Below are 21,942 nucleotides of genomic sequence, written 5' to 3' on the forward strand. Positions count from 1 at the left end.
GCCTCCAGCCCCCAGCCGTGTGAGGGAGCCTTTCTGCGGTGGATCCTCCGGCCAGTCCAGCCCTCCGAGGACGCCGCCTCGACCCACGGACCCTGAGCCAGACCCCTGCAGCCAAGCCGCTCCTGAATCCTCCACTCACAGAAACTGGCAGATAGTAAATGCTTGCTGTTCCCGGCCACTAGCTTTTGGAGTGGTTTGTTATGCCAAAATAGAGAACTCAGATTTTGCCCATCTTGTTTTATCCATTCTCACTCCATATTTTCGATGCAGTATTTTAAAACATATTCCAGATATCATGTCATTTCATCTGTAAATAACTCAGGATCATTTTTTTGCACTTTTAAAATAAAAAAGTTATGAAAAATTACAGATGAAAATAGGAAATACTAACGTATACATCACTCCAAATGCAGACATTTTGTGCTGGTTACTTCTGATCTTTATTTTTTCCAAGAACTACAGCATTTTAGATAAAACTGAAGCCGCCTATGACACCGCCCCAGCCCGCCCTCCCCTGAGGTGCCCCCTTGAAATGGATGCACGTTTAGTCTGTGATTATAACCTATTTCCTTTGCACAGATATTTGAAAACTAGAGCATGGTTTGTGGCTGTTTTAAGATGTGCATGCATGGCAGTGCTTTCAGACTTTTCCCATCATTGTCCCCTTCAGAAGGAAAAGAAAATAAAATTGGTTTTAAAATTTAATTAATTTCTCCCTGAAGAGAGAAATTAAATAGTACGGAATAAGATTTTTCACTTCCCTCTCTCCTCCTCAGAGCCAGTTTTTTCTCTCTGGGGCAATAGTGCCCCTGTTGAGGATGAGCGGTGTGTGAAACGACGTAACCTTCTGCAGTCTGCTTCTTTTCACCAGACATCAGGCTGTTTGGGTCTCTCCGTGCATGCAGGGCTAGGGCAGAGGTCCTAACCTCAGCGATGCTGACATTTAGGATGCTTCTTTGTGGTGGGGGTTGTCCTGTGCATCACAGGATGTTCACCAGCATCCCTGGTCTCTCCCCACTCGATGCCAGTAGCACCATTCCCCACCCCCAGTTGTGCCAACCATACATTTCTAAAGACATTGCTAAATGTCCCCTGAGGGAGGACTCGCCCCAGATCGAGAATACTGGTGTAGTCAGGCATACACCAGTATCGTGTTTTCTTCTGTGCATATGCGACATTTTCTGTTTCTACTCTGCTGTTGGTGGACATGGGAGCTGGGCGTTGGTGGGGAATGTGTTCAGACACAAGGCGCAGAAAGCCCAGTGTCACCATCTTCAATAGCAGGGGTTTAAAGACCTCACAGAATAAGAGATCCTGGGAAGGCGGCTAAGGCCAGGTCAGAGGGTCAGCCACGCCGCCCTGACCGCAATCCTCCCAGCTTTCCATCCCACGATCGCTGGCACGTCCGCTTCCATGGTTGTGCTGTCCCTACGGCCTCGTGTTCATCACACAGGAAGCAGGTGGGGGAGGGGGTGTTGCCTTTTCCTTCAGGAGGGAAGCCATACTCTCCCACCGCACGAGACAGCACCAAGATGCTCTGCAGAGTGGGTTTACCGCGCCCACTCCCACAGCAGCTGATGGAGCCGCCACTGCCCACATGCCAGCATCGAGGGGAGTGACTCTTGCTCTAGTTTTGGTCAATGTGACCGGTGTGAAAGGCATCTCGTTTTAATCATCGCTCCCCCTCACGCTCAGGCTGCCTTCCCTGGGCGCAGCCTCGGCAGAGCCTTTGCGAGTGGGGTCTACTGGGCTCTCTTTCTTTTCCTTATTGATTTGTAGGGAGACCGTTATACTTTCTAGATATTGATTATTTATAGGTTGCGTAAAAGTTCCTCCTAGTCTATGCTTTAATTGTTTTTAATTTGTTTGTGGTGCCTTGTTACACCAAAATTTTACATTTCGGCACGGTCGTATTTATGTTATGTCTTTCTCCTTTCTTTCCTTGTGGTTTACTAGAATATTCTTGTACGTTTTATTCTAATTTGTTTTTCACCTTAGGCCTTTGATACATTTGGAATTCATAATTATCCCTGTTGAGAAGCGGGGATCTATGATTTCTTCCAGCATGGAAAGTCAAATGCCCTGGAATTATTTGTCAAATCCTGAATAGTCATTCTTTTTCCTCTGATTTGTGATGCTTCTTCTCTTGTCCAACCAAGTGCTGTCTGTGTGCGGATGGGCAGGTCTGTTGGTCTGTTTCTGAGCTTTCTCCTCTGCTCTGTTGACCTAGCTGTCTGTTCCTGGACCCGCAAAACACGCATCGAAGTTCCTGCCGCTTTAGAACACGCCTGGACAATCTCATCAGGAAAGTCCTTCCTCCATGTTCTTCTTTTCTAGGATTGTCTTGACTGTCCTTGGATCTTTATGCTTTTATATAAATTTTAGAATACATTTTACAAGTTCCACAAAAAAAATCCTTTGGCATTTGATTGGAATTGCTTTGAGTTTATGCATTAATTTGGAGAGAACCGATGTCTGTATGAAATTAGGTCTTCCCGTTCATGAGCGTTGTACGTCTCTCTACTTATTCTTGTTTTTTTAAAAAATGTCCTTGAGTAGTGTTTTATTATAACTTTCTCCACAAATATCAGGGACATCTTATGTTGGATTTAATTTTAGAGAACTTACGATTTCTTTCTTTCTTTTATCTTTTTTGCTATTGTGAATGAGATCTTTTATAAATCACATTTCCTAATTAGTTACTGCTCATGTGTAACAATGCTTTCTTTCATCTTTGTGTGTTGAGCTTGTGAGCAGTGGCCTTGCCAAACCTTCTTATTAGTTCTAATTGTAAATTTTCTATCTTTTTTCTAAGCACTTATAAAGATCTGCTAATAATGATCTTGTCTTTTACAGTCTAAATAAACAGATTGCCTTCGCAGGAACTCTGGTACGATGTGGCGTGGTATGGGAGTTATCAGGCATCCACATCTCGTTCCCTGGATAAACCCTGCTTAGTGGTCTTGAAAATGCTTCTGGCTGGATCTAAAGAACAGGAGGCCTTACCAGTAGAAGGAGGAAGAGTAAAGAGAGGGTATTTCAGGCAAAGGTTTTGGGACAGAGGACACAGGGGAGGTGAGGGTTTGGAAGTGTTATTACAGCTGCAGCAGAGGGCATGGGGTTTGGAGAGAGAGGAGAGAGGAGATGGAGGCATCCAGAGGCGGTGCTGGAGAGAGAGCCAGAGACCACATCACGTAGGACCCTGACTCTGTATTGTGGGCAGTGGGAGCATGTTATAGGGTTTTCAGTTGGGAGTGGCAAGATAAATATCTTTAAATCAGTGTTATTATGGTTAATATTCACATGAATAAAATTCACTAAATTATGTAACTTAGTGAGTTCCAACAACCATATACAGTCTTGCAGCCACCACCACAATCAAGCCATAGACCAGTTCCATCACCCCAGAAAGTTCCTTATGTTCTCCTGCAGTCAATCCCTTCTCTGCCTACCAGCCCCTGAGATTCTGCCTTTTCTAGACTTTCTTGTAAAAGGAATTATGCAGTGTGTAGTCTATTGTGTCTGGCTTCTTTCACTTAGGACAACGTCTTTGAGATTAATTCATGTTACTGCCTGTATCAGTAGTTAATTCTTTTTTATTGCTGTGTACTATTCCATTGTAAGGATATACCACAATTTATTTAGCTGTTCACCAGTTGATGAGAATTTGGGTTGGTTCCAGATTTTGGCTATCACAAATAGAGCTGTTATGAACATTTGCAAGCCTGTCTTCATGGGGATATTTTGTTTTATTTCTTTTGGGGTAAATACTCAGAATGGGGTTGCTGAGTTTCATGGTGAGTATATTTAACACTGTAAGGAACTGGCAAATTATGTTCCAGAGTGGCTGCCTCATTTTGTGTTCCCACTAGTGGTGTATGAGAGTTCCAGCTGCTACACATTCTCACCCACATTTAGTGTTGTCAGTCTTTTAAATCTGAACCATTTTAGCGGATATGTAGTGGTATCGCATTTGTGGTTTTAATTTGCATTTCCCTCATGAAAAATAACATTGAGCATCTTTTCATATGCTTATCGGCCATCTGTCTATGTTCTTTTGTGAGGTATCTGTTCTACTCTTTTGTTTTGCCCATTTTACAATAAAATAGTTTTTTCTTGTCTTATTATTATTGAGTTGCAAAAGAATTTACACATTCTGGTTGCAAGTTGCAAATATATCAGATATATTTATGCAAATATTTACTCCCCGTCTGTGGCTTGTCTTTTAATTTTCTCAACAGTAGTTTTCAAAGAGTAAAAGCTTACAATTGTGATGAGTCCAATTTTTCATTTTTTTCTTATTGGTCTGTTTTTTGCAAGGTTGCAAAGATTTTTCTCCTAGCGGCTTTACTGTTTTAGCTTTTACATTTAGGTCTATGATCCTCGCAAGTTATTTTTTTATATGATGGTGATATAAGAGTTGAATTTCTTTTTGGTTTCTTCTACCAAATTGATATCCAATTGTTCCAGTACCATTTCATTTTAGAACACTTTTAGACTTAGAGCACCATTGCGAAGATAATACAGAAAGTTGCTGTGTACGCCATGCCTAGTTTCCCCCCTTATTGACGTCTTCCAGTAGCGTGGTTACATTTGTCACAATTGATGAACCAATATTGATACATTATTATTAACAAAAGTCCACACTTAATTCAGATTTCCTCAGTTTTTCTCTAATTTTTTTTCTGTCCCAGGATCTCATCCAGGACACAACATTACATTTAGTCTCATGTGTCCTTATTCTCTTTTTGGCCGTGACAGTTTCTCAGACTTTCCTAGGTTTTGATGACCTTGAAAATTTTGAGGAGGACCAGTCAGATATTTAGTAGAATGTTCTTCAGCTTGGATTTGTCTGGTGTTTTTCTCATGGTTAGACCAGGGTAACGTGTTTTGGGGAGGAAGATCACAGAGGTCAACTTCCATTCTCGTTATGTCCTGCCGACGGTCCACACCGCCAACATGACCCATCAGTGTTGATGACCCTCCATCAGCTGGACTGAGCTAGTGTTTCTTAGGTTCCTCCACTGTAATTTTATTCTTTAAAAAATCCCTTTTCAGGGCTGACCCCCTGGCTGAGTGGTTAAGTTTGTGCACTCTGCTTCGGCGGCCCAGGGTTTCACCAGTTTGGATCCTGGGTGTGGACATGGCACCGCTCATCAGGCCATGCTGAGGTGGCGTCCCACACAGCACAACCAGAAGCACTCACAAGTAGAATGTACAACTATGTACTGTGGGGCTTTGGGGAGAAGAAGAAGAAAAAAAGAAAAAAAAAATTTGGCAACAGATATTAGCATAGGTGCCAATCTTTAAACCCCCCTCCCCCAAAAACCCCTAAAAAACGAAAAAATTTCCCTTTTCATTGCTGTAGTCTTTGGAAGTACGTTACTATACGCACTCTACACTTAAGGAGTGGAGAATCATGTTCTATTTCTTTAAATTATTTGGAATTCTTCTGCATGGGAGATTTGTCTATTCTCCATTTATTTATTTGCTGAATCATTTATTTATTTATTTATTTTATGAGGAAGATTAGCCCTGAGCTAACATCTGCTGCCAATCCTCCTCTTTTTGCTGAGGAAGACTGGCCCTGAGCTAACGTCCATGCCCATCCTCATTTACTTTATATGTCGGACGCCTGCCACAGCGTGGCTTGCCAAGCAGTGCTATGTCCACACCTGGGATCCGAACCAGCTAACCCTGGGCAGCCGAAGCAGAACGTGTGCACTTAACCGCTGCGCCACTGGACCGGCCCCATGAATCATTTATTCATGTCAGTATGAACTCATACATATTTATTTTATACTTTGGGTTATAATGGAATACTGCTTTATTTATTTTCTTGCTCAAATTATTCCAGCTTTGATTATCGGGAGCTCTTCCAGATGGCTCCTGTGTCTCTGTGACATTTCCTCATTATTACAATTTTAAAAAACACTTTCTTACTTTCTGACTCCACAACATGTTCCAGACTTTTCTTGTATGTTTGCTGACCCAGTCCCACATTCCATCCAGTGTATTTTTCATTTCAGATGTTGACATTTTTATATCTAGAAGTTCCATTTGGGTCTTTTTATATCTTCCATTTCTCTCCATATTCCTGAACATGTTGCACATATTTATAACTGCCATCCTAATGCCCTTGTCTGCTAATTCTGCCATTTCTGGGTCTGATTCTATTGATTGATTTATCTCCTGGTCATGGCTCCTATTTCCTGCTTTTTTGAATACTTGTTAATTTTTGACTGGATGTTAGACATCGTGAATTTTATGTTGTTGTGTGATGGATTTTGTGATATTGGTTTAAAGAGAGTTGGACCTTTTCCTGGCATGTGGTTCCTCGAGATTGTTTAGAACCTGCTGAGGCTGCTTCTCAGGTTATTTGGGCAGATCGCAGGCAGCCTTTTATCTAGGCTAATCTGGCTGTGAGGACTCCAGTGGCGCTCCGTGTGCTGTGACTTCTCTGTGGCCTGGGACACACCTGTCCCACTGCTTGCTGGTGGTGCTTTCCCTGGTCTTGTGGGCTTTTCCTCACCCAGGTACGGATTACCATTCCTCCCAAGACTCGAGGGGTCTCCTCTGGCAATCTCCAGAGTTCTCTCCCTGGACCTCCTCCTGTCAGGAGCTCTGCCTCACAGATGCTAGCTGCCCTGGCTTTCCAAACCTCTGCCCTCTACCTCCTCTGCTGGTCGAGACCACTGGGCTCTCTGGCTGCACCATGTTCTGGGGGCTGCCTGTGGGCAAGCTGGGGCAGTGGTCAGGCTCATCCGTTGTTTCCCTCTTCTCAGTGACCCCAGTGTTGTGCTGCCTGTTGTTCAATGTCTGAAAACATTTCTTTTACATATTTTTTCTTGGTTTTCCAGTTGCTTACATTGGGAGGGAGATTTCCATAGCAATTATCCTTCGTGGGTGGGAGAGAAAGTTCCCCAAGTTTGTTTTTAAACAAAAATCATTCTAATACATGCATGGAAAGCCTGAACCAAAGTAATGGCAGTAGAAAGGATGGATGTGTGTATGTGTGTGTGGTGTGTGTGGTGCATGTGTGTGTGGCATGTCTGTGGTGTATATACAAATACAACATACTACATTGCTGGAATAATTTTTAAAAGTTACGGTTTTTTGTCTGTGTTCAGAATTGGGATCAGGCTGTCATTTTCTTTCTGTGAGCCACTCCTCTATGGTTTTGGTGTCAAGGTTGAATGTGAATACACATATTTGGTGTTTCCCTTCTTTTCTGTTCTCCGACATATTGGATGTACCTGGGCAGCGTCTATTCCCTGAGGGTTCTTTGTGTGTGCTGCTCCATCTGGAATGCTCTTTCTCCTGAGCTGGGACTAGTTGGTTTCTTCCTGGCATTCAGGCTTCTGCTTACTTATCACAAACTATGACCACCTGCCTAAGGTGGGTCCGTGGTAACTAGCACACATCCATTTTTGTGCTGGAGTCTCTGGGAGAAGACAGAGGTGAGTGGGGAGGAGGATCAGGTCTCTCCTCTCCTTTCCCCTTGACTGTTCTTGTAAAGTAGAAGGTTAGCTTTGATGGAATATGTTTACTTCTTATTTCAAGACTCTGAAGGGCCTCTGAGAAAAGGGAACCTGATGATCCAGGCCTTGGGCTGGTTTCCAGGCCAGTGAGGATGTGGGTGTAGCCAGAAGCAGACACCCTGTTTGCCTGAGGAGCCGAGGAGCCGCTGGGCACTGGCAGAGCTTCAGGGTCCAGTGCAGAGAGGGCCGCCGGCTGGGAGAGGTGTTGTCCCCCTCTGCTCCAATTGTTCCTGCTGTGGCGCTCTGGAGGCCAGAGCTGAGGGTGCGTGGGAGGGACAGCACCCTCAGCAGAGGGGTGTGTGTCCAGCTGGTGTTGGCACAGAGGCAGGGCGAGGGACCGTGACTCCATGAGGAGCTGCAGGGCCCTGTCCTGCAGTCCTGAGACTCCAGCCTGGGGCGGAGGGCATTGGGTGGGCTGAGACCTGGGCAGGGGGGGTTCAGGCTTCAACACTGGTGATCCTTTGTGGTGAATCTACAACACTGGCTCCACTTTGCTGGTGGAAGTCCTGGTGTGGGACCTGTGGGAGGCTCCAATTCTTTAAAGCAAAATATTCTCATTTCTTCAAACACAAAAGCAGCTTGGGCTGTTCATTATGTGATATAAAGTTTAAAAGGACTGCCATTTCTGAAATTATGCCATCACTCAAAAGAACTAACTAAAACAAGTTATTTTTAGAAAGGGAAATAGGATAAGAGAAAACTCTTGCTCAAAAGCATGCTGGTCAGGAGCAAGGCAAGGCTGTCCCCGCTCACCCGTGCTTTTCAACATCATAATGGGTGTTCTGGCTGGTGCAATAAGGTGAGAAAAGGAAATAAAGGAATACAGATTGGGGAGGAAGACATAAAACCGTCTTTGTTCATAGGTGACACAATTGTCTACTTAGAAAATCAGAAAGAACTAAAAATAAAACAAAACTCCTGGAACTACTAAACAATTATAGCAAGGTTTCAGGAAGCAATTAGTTAAAGTACAAAAGTCAATATGTCCTATATACCATCAATGAACAAATAGAATTTGAAATTAAAAACACAATACCATTTATATTACACCCCCCAAATGAAATACCTAGGTATAAATCTAACTAAATAACAAGATCTATACGAGGAAAACTATACAAAACTCTAATGAAAGAAATCAAAAAAGATCTAAACAAATAGAGAGATGTTCCATGTTCATGGATAGGAGGACTGACTGTTGTCGAGATGTCAGCTCTTCCCCACTCCATCTACAGAGTCAAGGCTTCCCCAGTCAAAATCCCAGCGGGTTACTTTGTGATATCGACAAACTGATTCTAAAGTTTCTACAGAAAGAAAAATACCCAGAACAGCCAACACAATATTGGAGGAGAAGAATGAAGTCAGGAGACGGACACCACCCGACTTCCAGACTTATTATGAAGCTGCAGCAATCGAGACAGCATGGTAGTGGCCAAAAAAAAAAAAAAAAAAAAAAAAGGCAAACCGATCAATGGCACAGAATAGAACGCCCAGAAATAGATCCACATGAATATAGTCAACTGATCGTTGACAAAGAGACAAAGGCAATGTAATGGAGCAAAGATAGTCTTTTAAACAAATGGTGCTGGACTATAACTGGACATCCACATGCAACAACAGCCACAAAGAATGTAGACACAGACCTTAGATTCTTCACAAAATTAACTCAAGTGGATCGTAGATCTATATGTAAAATACAAAACTATGAAACTCCTAGTAGATAACAAGAGAGAAATCTAGATGACCTTGGGTATGGTGATGACTTTTTAGATACAACACCAAAGGTATGATCCAAGAAAGAAAGAAGTTATAAGTTCAATTTCATCAAAATTAAAAACTTCAGCTCTGTGACAGACAATGGCAAGAGAATGAGAAGATGAGCCACAGACTGGGAGAAAACATTTCCAAAAAACACAACTGATAAAAGACTGTTATCCAAAATATACAAAGAGCTCTTAAAATTCAACAATAAGAAAATAAACAATCAATTAAACAATGGGTGGAAGACCTGGACAGGCACCTCACCGAAGAAGATATACAGATGACAAATGAGCATGTGAAAAGATGCTCCACATCAAATATCACTGGGGGAAATGCAAGTTAAAACAACAATGAGAGACCAATACACACCTATGAGAATGGCTAAAATCCAGAACACTGACCACACCAAATGCTGATGAGCGTGTGGAACAACGGGGACTCTCATTCACTGCTGATGGGAATGCAAATGGTGCAGCCACTTTGGAAGACAGTTCAGCGGTTTCTTACAAATCTAAACACACACTTACCATGTGATTCAGCAACCAAGCTCCTTGATATTTACCCGGAGTTGAAAATTTACGTGCACACAAAAACCGGCATGCAAATGTTTAATAGCCCTTTTATTCATAATTGTTACAACTTGGAAGCAACCAAGATGTCCTTCAGTAGGTGAATGGATAAACAAACTGTGGTCCATCCCAAAAATGGAATATTATTCAGTGCTAAAAAGAAATGAGCTATTCAAGTCATGAAGAGACATGGAAAAATTTTAAATGCATATACCAAAGTGAAAGAAAAGCCAATCTGAAAAGGCTGAATGCTGTGTGATTCCAACTATATGACCTTCTGGAAAAGGTGCAACTATGGAAACAGGAAAGAGGTAAGTGGTTGCCGCGGGCTGGGGGAGGGGTGAACAGGCAGAGCACAGAGGAGTCTGAGGGCAGTGAAAACACTGTGTGATACTGTATTGATGGACACGTGACACATTGGTCCAAACACACAGAATGTACAACACCAAGAGTGAACCCTAATGTAGACTATGGTCTCTGGGTGACGCTGATGTGTCAGTGTTGTTCCTTCAATTGTAACAAATGTACCACCCTGGCAGGGGTGCTGACAGTGGGGGAGGGCAGGAGTACATGGGAACGCTGTGCTTTCCACTCAATTTTACTATGCAAACCTCTCTGAAAAAGGAAGTCTATTAAAAAAAGTTCCAGCAAAAAGCATACTGAAATTTCAGATTGGGTAATATCGTATAATAACTTTAAATAGTCACACATTTTAAAGCAGTCGTACTCAAATATCTTTTTCTGGGAGTGTTTCATCTCCCCCACTTTTCCTCCAGTGGAAAGGTTTTTCTCCCATAAGTCTGCTTAGGTGGATAGTGAATTAACTGAATTGCTTATTTATACTGCCGTTTTCACTTGATGACTGCCCTGTTTTTTTTAGAACTCCTGAAATAATACAGACAAATTAATTAAGATGACAAGTTGAGTATGAATATTACATTTCCTTTTTAGTATCATGATTTGAGTAGATTGTAATTTGAATTTACTGCATTTTAATTCCTAAAATACTTTTTCAGTGTTGGGGAGGGTAAAGCATCTTTTCAGGGACACATATTTTTTTTAAGCTTTTTTTTTTTTTTTGGTGAGGGGGATTGGCCCTGAGCTAACATCTGTTGCCAACTTTCCACTTTTTTTTCCTCCCCAAAGCCCCAGTACATAGTTGTATGTTCTAATTGTAGGTCCTCCTGGTTCTGCTATGTGGGATGCCGCCTCAGCATGGCTTGATGAGTGGTGCTAGGTCCGTGCCCAGGATCCGAACAGCGAACCCTGGGCCACCAAAGCAGAGTGTGAGAACTTAACCACTTGGCCACGGGGCTGGCCCCTCAGGGACACACTTTGTTGTGAGCTGGGAGACTTTCTGCTGTGGACATGTCGGTCTTGAGAGGCTCCAAAAGACTGTGTGACGGTCCCTGAGCTGAGCCACGTCCTCCTAGAAGAAGCGGATGTGATGGGACGGTCAGCCTCTGAGCCTGGACACAGACCTGAGTCCCACCCTGGGGCTTCCAGGGGGACTGAGTGTCTGCAAACACTTTATGGGGTTTCAACAAGGCCCAGAGAAATCATTCCTTTCCACGGGAGACGCTGTGGGCTGTGATGTTTCAGCGTGGTTTGTCCGGAGGAGCAGGTGGAAGTGGGAAGAATAAAAAAGGGTCCTTGTGGGATGAGGTTTGAAAACAAACCCTCCTCACTATCCTCTGTGGGAAACGCCCCCAGAGATCCGGTGTCCGTCTCCTCCCTCGAGATGCGGCCCTCTCCTGGGCTCTGGAGAGTGTGCCTCATGCACTGACCACTCCTGCCCGAGTCTGGGCTGCCTGCCCACAGGCTTCTGTTCTGCCTCTCAGAGAGATGTCATCTAAATGTCATTTGAAGGCCATCATCAGATGAGGCGGTTACAATAAAAATGGCTCCTCACTATGGTTCTATGTGAGGGACGAGATGAGTTTTATCCCCTGCCTCCTCGTCCCATTTGGTCCCAGAAGCCCAGCTGGGGTAAACGCATGGAGCCGAACCCAGCATCTGGCCGGAATGGGCCTGGAGCTAACGGCCTTGACGAGCGATGGCCACTGTGGGTGGAAGGCAGCTCTCAGGAAACGCCCCACGTCCTCCCCTTGAAGCCTCCTTGGATCCAACAGGCCAAGTTGGGTCTCTCCTCCACGCACCCAACCTCCACTCGTCCTCACGTGTCTCTCGCTCCCTAAGCAGAGCGAGCTGTGGTGACGTGGCCGTCAGCCCCACAGCCGGGAGCCCCTTCGGGCGGGGACCCAGTCTTGCTCAGAGGCCAACCCAGCACCGGCTCTGCCTGCTTATGGAGGTGTGCTGGGGCCACCCCCCCGAGGGCCCAGGCCCAACTGTCCCTTACAACAGTGCCTGGCCCCTGGCTTCTTTGGAAACTTCTGTGTAGGTTCTCAAAGTATATTCCACTGTCGCTGACGATGGGTGATGCGCTTAAATCATAGCCGCGGCGAAGAGAGTCCTCCAGCGGACGCAGGCACGGTTGCTGAAGGGGAGCTGGCTCGGGGACATCTGTGCGTGGGGGCTGTCCAGGTGGAGTCCTCCCCCTCACTACGCAGCCATGCGGTTACTGCTACGTCCAACGCCTCACTTGTGCCCAGTCGCCTCCCTTGACTTCCCCAGGTCACTCTCCTCTCAGGCCTGGATGCTGACCATGGGGGTTATATCTGTGGACCCCTTGCCCTCTGGCTTCTGCTAGGTCTGCCAAAGGGTGCCACATCCTGGGAGACCTCAGGATGGAGGAGGGGGAGAGGGCAGTGAGGGCAGAGTCTATCCTCCGACCCCTCCCACGGCGCCTTCTGGAGCTGGCCCCACTCCTGTCTCGGTGGCTCTCTCCTTTGGGGTCTCACCACGCACTTTGCCTGGCAGTAGTGACAGAGCCCTGCTGTGACGATCTCGAGTGGCCTCCCCACACTTCTGTAATTGATCCTTTATGAAATCGTCTCTAAATTGTCCTAATTCGAATGTGCCATCGGCTCCAGGCAGTACGTCCAGAAGTGCTGGGCATGGCTTAGGAAGACTTGTTAACTGTGGTCCCAATCCTTGTTGACAGGGCCTCTACTCCTTGTCCTAGGCTGTGGGAACCCAGTGCCGCCTGTGCCCTCACCCATCCTGAAGCTCACTGCTGCCCAGTGGCCTCTCCTGCTTCTGTTCATACGGGTCTGAGTAGCTGAGTGTGCTGCAGCTAGACATCAGGATGGACTTCCTGCCATTCATCCGTGAGCAGCCAGGGCACCCGGATTATTCAAAATCACATTCTACCAAGCAGATCTTGGCTTCCGAGAGGGTCTTCCTCTATTTGTAAATGGAGTTGAAAAACCTCATCAAGGCCCACGAGAAGCATGTTCAGTTTCTAAATTAGAGAATTTATGGTAATAAATTGAGTGTCTACTCTAATAATCATAGAAAAAACGTGATAATATGATTTAATCTTAAAAGTACCTCTAACACAATATTAGAAAAATTATATTTCAGCTAACATCTGGTTAGGCTGTTGTGAGTGTATGCAAATATCTTTGGAAATATTAATATATACTGCCAGCTTTGGTTAATTAAAGAAATAGTTTTAGGAGGAACTGCTTCCTGATAATTTAATCACCATTCAGTCTTTGCAAATAATTATGGTATTTGTTATTAAGTTCTCTCTGATTTTCCAAGGAATGAGAAATCTGATATAATCCTTTACCACGTGAGCCAAAAATTAAATTTTATTTAATTGTGAAAACTGTTCTGATCTGAATACTTGCAAGCCCCTTTCCAAGGGCTCTCCTCTCTTCTAGACAGGCCAGTGTCCCCGTAAGGGACTTTAGCTCTGGTTGTGGACAACGTCATGGCCGATAAGATTGCAATTCTGCCTAGACAAGCGGTTTTAGGACAGGGAGTCTCTTAAAAAGGCTCCTCATGTTTGTACTTTTTGAATAATCTTCTCACTAAGCCTTTTTTGGGAGTATTTTTTGAAAATGATATTATTCACAGCGTTTTTTAGTATGAGAAAGTGGAACCATCCTAAGGGTCTAAGGATAATAGGTATGTACCCGTATAATCCACATCCAGTCATTAAAGTGGGATTTTCAAAGAGTTCTTGAAAATACTGTAGTCTAACTGAAAAAACAGAAGTCAAAATTACTTATATTAGCATGATCTCGGTTTTGAAAGAAAATCTGTAGGAGAAAAACTGGAAGGAAATATACCAAAACGTTGAGACCTTTGCGGTCGGAAGCCGCAGAGATGGCAGGGCGCCTGCACACCTGAGCTCCCCCCTGCTGGGACGGCCCTCTCCTTCGGGGCTCCCCCACAGAGCCTCGGCCAGAGGCTTGAGTGGGCTTGTCTCCTTGGGCCGGACCCCAGGGAGCAGGGGAGAGGGAGAGGGGAGAGCCGGAGAGGGAGTGAATGGACACCCCGATGGCTGTCGAGTTCACCCCCACCACGGTGCTGGGCCCTTGCAGACCTCCTGAGGCCCAGTCAGTTTGGGGGATCACAGGGGAAGCGTTTCTTATCTGCTTCTGTGCTGCCCCAGCCAGAATGGCCCTGGGTTGGTTGTTCACGTGCACTCCGGAGAGCCCTGAGCAGCCTCCTGCAGGTGATGGGCCCAGGTGGCAGGCAGGAAGTGAGAGGGGAGCAGCAGACTGCGCAGGTGGCCTCAGGGGCACCCAGGCAAAGCTGATCAGAGCCTGGAGCAGGGGTGGGCCGGGAGCATTTTCAAGTGGCGCAGAAGGGTACCCTCTACAATGACCTTACATGATGAGGTTGGGCAGCGTGGGGTGAGGCACACTCCTAGCTGCTCTGCACCCCTGAACATGCCCGGAGAGTGTAGGAAGGGGAGATTCCTCAGAGGGGCCTGGCGGGGAGCTTTGCCGCAGGGGAGAACCAAGGAGAAAGAGTGAAAGAGTTCATAAAACACGCAGGTGGAACTTCGCTGCATTCTCTGCCTTTGGTGGTCCCTCGCCAGAGGGCTTGCCAGCCCTGGCACACTGGTGCTCCTGAGCTTCCACCGGTGCAGGTCCCTCTGCTCGAACAGTGGCCTCTTAGCTCCTCCAGCCCAAGGCAGCCTGGCAGGGCCACAGGTCCCCTCTCTCCTAGCTGCTGTGGAAACCTTTCTCTACCTTGCCCTCGTTTCTGCCTCCCCCGACCAGACAGAAAAACGGCTTCTGTCCTCTGCTCCCACGGTGATTTTTGCATAAACACCCATCATATTAGGTTATAGTCATTATATATATATATGTCCATTTTTCTTGCTGCGCTGTGGGTCTCTTGTGGGCAGAAACTGGATCTTAATTCCCTGAGCATCCAGCACCTGGGCCAGTGACCAGTCCAACTGTATGATAAATAATTATCGCATGGAATTAAATTAATGGTTGTGTTCAATAATTGTATGTAAATATATGTTTTTATATGAATAAGTACACATAGTGTATAAATATGTATATGTTTATTTATTCTGTCTCTCTCTCTCTCTGTGTAACTCCAGCATAGGTACCTTTACCTATTAAACAACAGAATAGAACAACGATGGATTAGGTGTGACCTGGAAGCTCACAGGGCTCGGAGCCACTAGTTCTTCTTTCTCTGGGATGAGGGCCTTTTGATTTGCAATCATCTGATGAGATCAATTTCCAGATATTTTCTCTAAAGCAAACATTTTTCCTTCTGTGACACGCGCCTTCCAAGCTGAGTGTGAAATATTTTGAAGGGGTGTGTGTGTAATTTTCCTGGGGAGAGCCTCCCAAATTTTATTGTTTTCCCAAAAGCATCTATGACCGACAGTCCATTAGACTATACTTGTTACATGAAGAATGACATTGGATAGGTCCGTGTGTTTCACTGTTTTCCCCTAAACAAACGAGAGAAGTGTATTCGTTGATGCCTCCAGCCAAACAAGGTTGCTGGTGTCAACTTTACTTTGTGGAACAGGTGACCCCTGGTGACAGCACATTTTAGTCACAGATTTGGTCTTTTGAGTGGTGAATAAATTTGGAAAAAAAAGATGGAGTGTATAAACTCTAATTCATACGCTGTTGAATGATGTCACTTTAGTCAATGATGGTCTTCACTGACTGTTTTTCTCACTGAATCGGCCAGAGCAGTTGGTCACGGCCCGGGAACAAGCAAGCCCTGTTTCTGGGGACTGCACGGGACGTATTGCTCATTGCTGCTGAACAAAGTTCTGGGCAGACGAGGGCTCGAACTCAGAACCGCCAGGACCCTCAGAACAGCACAAACCTCCACGCTTCTTTCTGCAACAGGTTATAAACCCGCCTGCCGGTTACCCAGGTCCATTTCCATCAGTTATCTAAGACATTCAGACTAATACAAGTTTGCATATTTTCCGTTGAAATGAATCATATTTTTTTAAAAAAACGCATTCACTGCTGTTGTTAAAATGTTTAAACGTTGGCCCTAAAAAAACACGCTTACAGCCACTCGTAGACTTTCTCCTTGTCAAGCATACACACTCATTGTTCCTGCCTAGGACTGTGTATGCAGTAAGAGCTTAATGAAGAGTTTTATGAATGAATTGTCAAAGTGAGCACAGAACCTGCCAGGTGGGCAGAGCGGGCCTTGTGCAGGGCCGTGTGACATGCTGGGGGCGTGAGGAATCCCCCCGACCCCTGACTGCTAAAGTCGAGCTGTTCAGGCTGCATCGGAGCCATAGATCCACAGAATTCCTTCTTGACACAGTGCCCTGCGATCAGAATTTATCCTCAAATGCGAGAAACTAGGGCAAAAGAGAAGGGAACTAACATGGCTGAACTTTGGGTCGGGGAAAGGGCAATGTAAGAGGCGAGGGAGAGAGGGGCCAATTGCTGGCTCCTGCAGGAGAGCGAGTGGTGGTTGGCAGGCGTGAGCACCTGGAGCTGAGGGAGGTGCAGGTGGCGGGTGGGGCTGCGAGGGGAGGCGCCGTGCCTGTGCACGAGCAGACACACAGCAGCTCCGTCACCGTGGGCGGCTCTGCAGGGTCAAGCAGGGGGACTGTGGACTCACCCCTCTCCTGCGCTCATTTTAACCATGGCCTCTTGACCTGAGAAGTGGTTTGGGGATTAGGACGAGGGGCCCTGGAGGCACCCAGCATATTGAGAGCTGGTCCTGCCACTTGTTAGTTGGGGAACCTCGGCAGGTCACTTCTGCATTTTGTTTTTTTCATCTGTTAAAGAGGGCTAACAATAGTGTCCACCTCATGGAGGTTTGTGAGGATTATAGGACAAGTGGTCAATGACTAGCAAACAGGCTTTAGGGCTGTTTATTCCAATATTTGCTCTGAAGCGGCAGGAGTCAGATGACTTCCATGTTGTTACAGTTGACTCTCCGCGTGATCTTGGGCAGGAGGGCTCTGCTTAATTCAATGAGCCATAAGGTGCCGCTGAAGAAGAGGAGAAGGGGTGATCTGAGTGACACTGTGAGGAGCAGGTCTAGCCCCAGGGCCTGCAACCAAGACGGAGCAGGAGAGCTGTGGGGAGACGTCCTAGCAGAGCGGCAAGGCTGGGAAGCTGGAGGGCGGGGCTGCAGTCCTGGCTTACACACTGGTCACACTCGGGGTGTGACCATGGACGAGGCTCCCTAGGGCTTGGTTGCTGCTTCTGCAAATGCGCTGGCATAGAGATTGCATCCTTGAGTGTCTGTGAGACAGAACAAGTTAGGACATGGCTGCACCCAGAGCCTCACCCAGCAAGTCGAAGGGTCTGCTATTCCTGTTGAGGTGGACCAAGGGGAGCGGGTCATTGAGTGCTGGTGTGGGAGAACCAAGACAACAGCAAGAGTCCAACCTGGAAGAGCAGGGGTCACCCAGACCGAGGCCAGGCCCAGGTCGAGGCCACGCCCACTCCAAGGTCACTCCCAGACGGAGGCCACTCCCAGATGGAGGCCATGCCCTGACTGAGGCTGGTGGGAGTCGGAGGGGGAGGGGAGCTCTTCTGCCTGCCTGGTGGAGGCAGGGTCCTGTGGTCAACGAGGCAGGAATGATCACATGTGCTTCTACGGGGGCTGGCCCTGAGGCAGGGAGGTCAGAGTGTTCACAGTGAGGCATGGGCACAGCCGGGGTCCCGCGGGCAACACCCTCCGTTTTATGAGTCGGAGGGATGAAGCCAGTTGCACCAACAGCCTCTCCTCAGCTCAGGACACAAGGTTTGTCTCTTGCATGTATGTGCCACAGTCTGAAGGAGGTCGGGCAGGAGCAGGCGACCGTGGAGAATCTAGAAGCTGACATTGACTACTCTAAGATGGGACACTGTGATGGTTACTTTATGTGTCAACTTGACTGGGCCATAGGGAGCCCAGACGTTTGCTCAAACATATTCCGTGACGGTGTTTCTGGGTGCGATTCACACCTGAATCTGTAGATGGAGTAAAGCAGGTTGCCCTCTCCAATGTGGCGGGCCTCATCCAATCCGGTGAAGGCCTGCATGGAACCAAAGGTGGACACTTGCTCAAGTCACAGGGAATCTTCTGCCTGGCTGACTTGAGCTGGGACATTGCTTGTTTCCTGCTCTTGGACTCAAACTGAAACATCAGTCCTTCCTGGGTCTGGAGCCTGCTGGCATTCAGACTGGAATTCACACCATCGGCTCCCCGGGTTCTCAGGCCTTTGGACACAGACTGGAACTACGTGTCTGCTGTCCTGGGTTTCCAGCTTGCTGGTCACAGGTCTTGGGATTTGTCAGCCTCCATAACTGCATGAGCCAATTCCTTAAAATAAATCTCTCTCTCTCTCCTATTGGCTCTGTTTCTCTGGGAGCCCTGATGGAAGCAGACACCAAGGAGGCAATGTCTACAGTAATGCCTATTAGCAACGTCCTCAGAAAGTCAATGCTCATGGAGAACGCCGTTTTCTCTCCTGCTTCCTGCCCCAGCACAGGCAGAGGTTCATTATCCGAGGGCTTCCTCCTGACTTAGGGCTCGGGAGGGGGGCAAGGGGCCAGACGGAGAGATACTTGGAGGAACATAGGAGGAGACCCAGGCCAGCACAGTGTCACCGTGGCCAAGAGGACCTAGGGAGAAAGAGGGACCCCAACATTGCCATTTTCTCTAAAAGTTGAGCAGGATGAGCTCTAGAAAAGACCATTGAGTTTCCTATTTGACGAGAATCCTGCAGAAATATGATCAATGTGTATTTCCCCACGCTGGGAATGTTAATGGTCACACTGGCCATTTTGACTGAGCCCAAATTCTCCGTAGGAAAGGGGACAGCTATTGTTCTCAGTTCCAGAAATAGCTGCTCTGATGTCCTATTATTACGGTTGAGACAACAAAGCACAGAACGTGCTGGCTCGGCAAGTCCGAGAGGATGGTGATGCTGCTGTTGTCTGTCCCCCTGCCGACACAGCACAGCAGACTCCACGCTCAGCTCCCTAAGGGGGTGAAGTCAGGGCTTGGGCTGCCTCCAGAGGGTGTGTTCACCCGTTCCTAACCACCACGGCCAGTCAGAGCTCCAGGACACGGCCTTTAGAAGATGACGGGCAGGAATGATGGGCTCAAAACAGAGCACACACAGGCCTTGCTGGGTGAGGTCCCATGGTACGGCAAGGAGACCGGAGAAATGACACCTCCTCTCTAAGTCTGAGTCCATGGGTACCACAGGCTGAGCCACGGCTCAGAGGGCTGACCAGGCTCTGCGGGGCCACGGAAGGCTCTCTCCTGCACCCAGACCCCAGCTCCCAGAGAGAAAGGCTTGGACTGGATGGGTGGGTGGAGCTGTCTGTCCCTCTGCAATTGTCTACTTCTGTTCCACTTTCACACAGCAGTCCCTTCCCATGGCCCCTACAGTCACATGTCCACATCCACAATCGACTCTCGCCTGAAGCCAAGGAAAGGCTGGGCCGAGGCCACCACTGTAGACGTGTGGCATCTTTAGAAGTCATCAGGTGCTGCCTCATCTCTGCCTTGGAATCTGGACATTAAAGTTTTCATTCGTTTGTATCTCCCACCCAACCTTGGGGTGGCGACCGACTGCCTTAGGCGAACTCCATGCCCCTTAGCACGTGCTCTTGTTACACAGGAAGGCCAAGGTTACCTGGTGCGTGTCAGGGCATCTTTGACAAGGAACTTTTGGAGGTGTGTGTGTATGTGGGGCGATAATTTGGCCCTGTTAGTCCTGTCCATCCAAGGCCATGGGCAAAGTTGGTGGTCAGAGTATTTCTGACCCTGCCTCCACCGTGCTCTCTTGTGGGTAACGCTGTCCCCCAGGCACCTAGGTCCCACCACTGTCCCCACTGCCGCAGGTCCCCTGGCCAGAATGGTGCTTTTGCTGCCCCTGCCCTCTGAACCTTCCCGTGCTCCCATAGTCAGCAAAGCCCCCGAGCATGCCGGCCTTCACTCAGTGAGTCCACCTCCCACCGAGACCCGATTCCTGGGCTGGGCCTCCTGCCTCCTGGGTTTCACTCCCAGCTCAGGACACTTGCTGGCCATCCCCAGGCTGGTGGAACACCGGGCTATGGCCCTGAGAGACTGAATATGCAAAAGGACAATGGCCAGACCGCATGTAAAAAGAGAACACTGAACCCGAACCTGCAGCAACCAGCCCGTGAATCCAGCCCCTCACCTGCGGTGACCAGCCGGGGGGCCAGCCCCTCACCTGCGGTGACCAGCCGGGAGGCCAGCCCCTTTCTGCAGTGACCAGCTGGGAGGCCAGCATGCCATAGTCAGAGTTGCGGGAAGTCAGACCAGCATCTCCAGCAACTGGTCCAGGAGGCCGCACAACCATCCCTGTGACACTCAGGCTCAGATGGCCAGAACGTGATCAGTAACTGACAGCGCCCCAATTTCTGTCCTTGCTTCCAACTTGGGACCAACCAGAGAAAGCCAAAATGCTCCCCCAACCAATCGCAAGGACACCCCACTTCCAGATCCCCACCTCCAGCATCCCCGGGCCCTCATCCCGCATGGCCCCATCTGGGCACCCCTGAGCCCCCCTTTCTTTCCACTGTGAAGTCTCTGCTCCTCCGCCTACCTTTGGGTTTCTGCCAAACACAAGTGCCGGCCCCGCCTGCTACAGTGCGCCCTGAGTAGCAGCCTCTGCTGTCCTCATTTGGGGGGGTCTTTTTCTATTCCTCCACTCCCGTCCCTCTCCCATCCTCGTGCCCCCGACCCCACGCTGTCCGGGCCTCTTTCAAACCTTATCTGTGGAGGAGTTTCGTTGCTGGAGTGGCCCTCGTAGAACCAGGGGGCGTCCAGGCCGGGGCCCCTGTGGCCATGTCTCCCCCGCCCCGTCACGTTCACAGATGGAGACACTGTGCTCCTCACGGTGATGGAACAACCTGAGAAAGAAGTGGATAAGCTCCTGCCCTCGCAGCTTCCCGGGCCAGGTGTGGGGTCAGGAGTCGGGGAGCAGGACACACTTGTCTGCCTCCATTGCGTCCTGGCTCTGGCTGCAATTCTCCTTCTCTCTCTAAGGGGGTCACGTCAGTTATTTGCCATATTTATGACTTTATTTCTGAGTCAAATTAATAGAGAAAAATGTAGGGAACTGTTATCAGCAGAACCCTTGTCTCCGCCCTCGGAGAAAGCTGGGTGTGGGTCCCTGTTATTTTTAGTCTCCTCCAAGTCCTGTTACGAATTTTTTTTGCAGTGTAGTCGTGGAATGATCCAAACCACTGTGTTTGACGGTACCTAAACAATCATTCTAAAATCGACCGTCCTGAAGGAAATCAGAGAACTGTGATCTCAATAAGGCCTTTCTTCCGGCACCGTCGTCCTGAAAAGAGATGCCACGGGCGAGGCTCACGTCACGTACCGTCCATTCTGCTGAAGGGAGCTGAGCAGAGGGACGGCTGCCCGGGACCCTGAGCCCCGAGTCAGGGTCACCCAGGGGCTGAGCTGTGTGCGAGAAGAGGTGCTGCGGGGTCCACGGTGGAGGGTCCCCACTCTGCTCACAGGGTCCTGGCCGCGTTCTGCATCCCTCCACGTCGCTCTGGGGGTGCTCTCTCTCCCCCTGCCACCACCCTGCCTTGTTTTCATGAACCCCTGCTCCTACCCCGTCCCCACACCCAGAAGCAGACGCCTCCCTCCGAGACCTGCACTCTGAGCTACATACCTGGACTGCCGTCCTGAACCCCCAACAGTGGGGACATTTC

Source organism: Equus asinus, chromosome 2 (assembly GCF_041296235.1).
Source record: "Equus asinus isolate D_3611 breed Donkey chromosome 2, EquAss-T2T_v2, whole genome shotgun sequence".
Taxonomy (NCBI): Eukaryota; Metazoa; Chordata; class Mammalia; order Perissodactyla; family Equidae; genus Equus; species Equus asinus.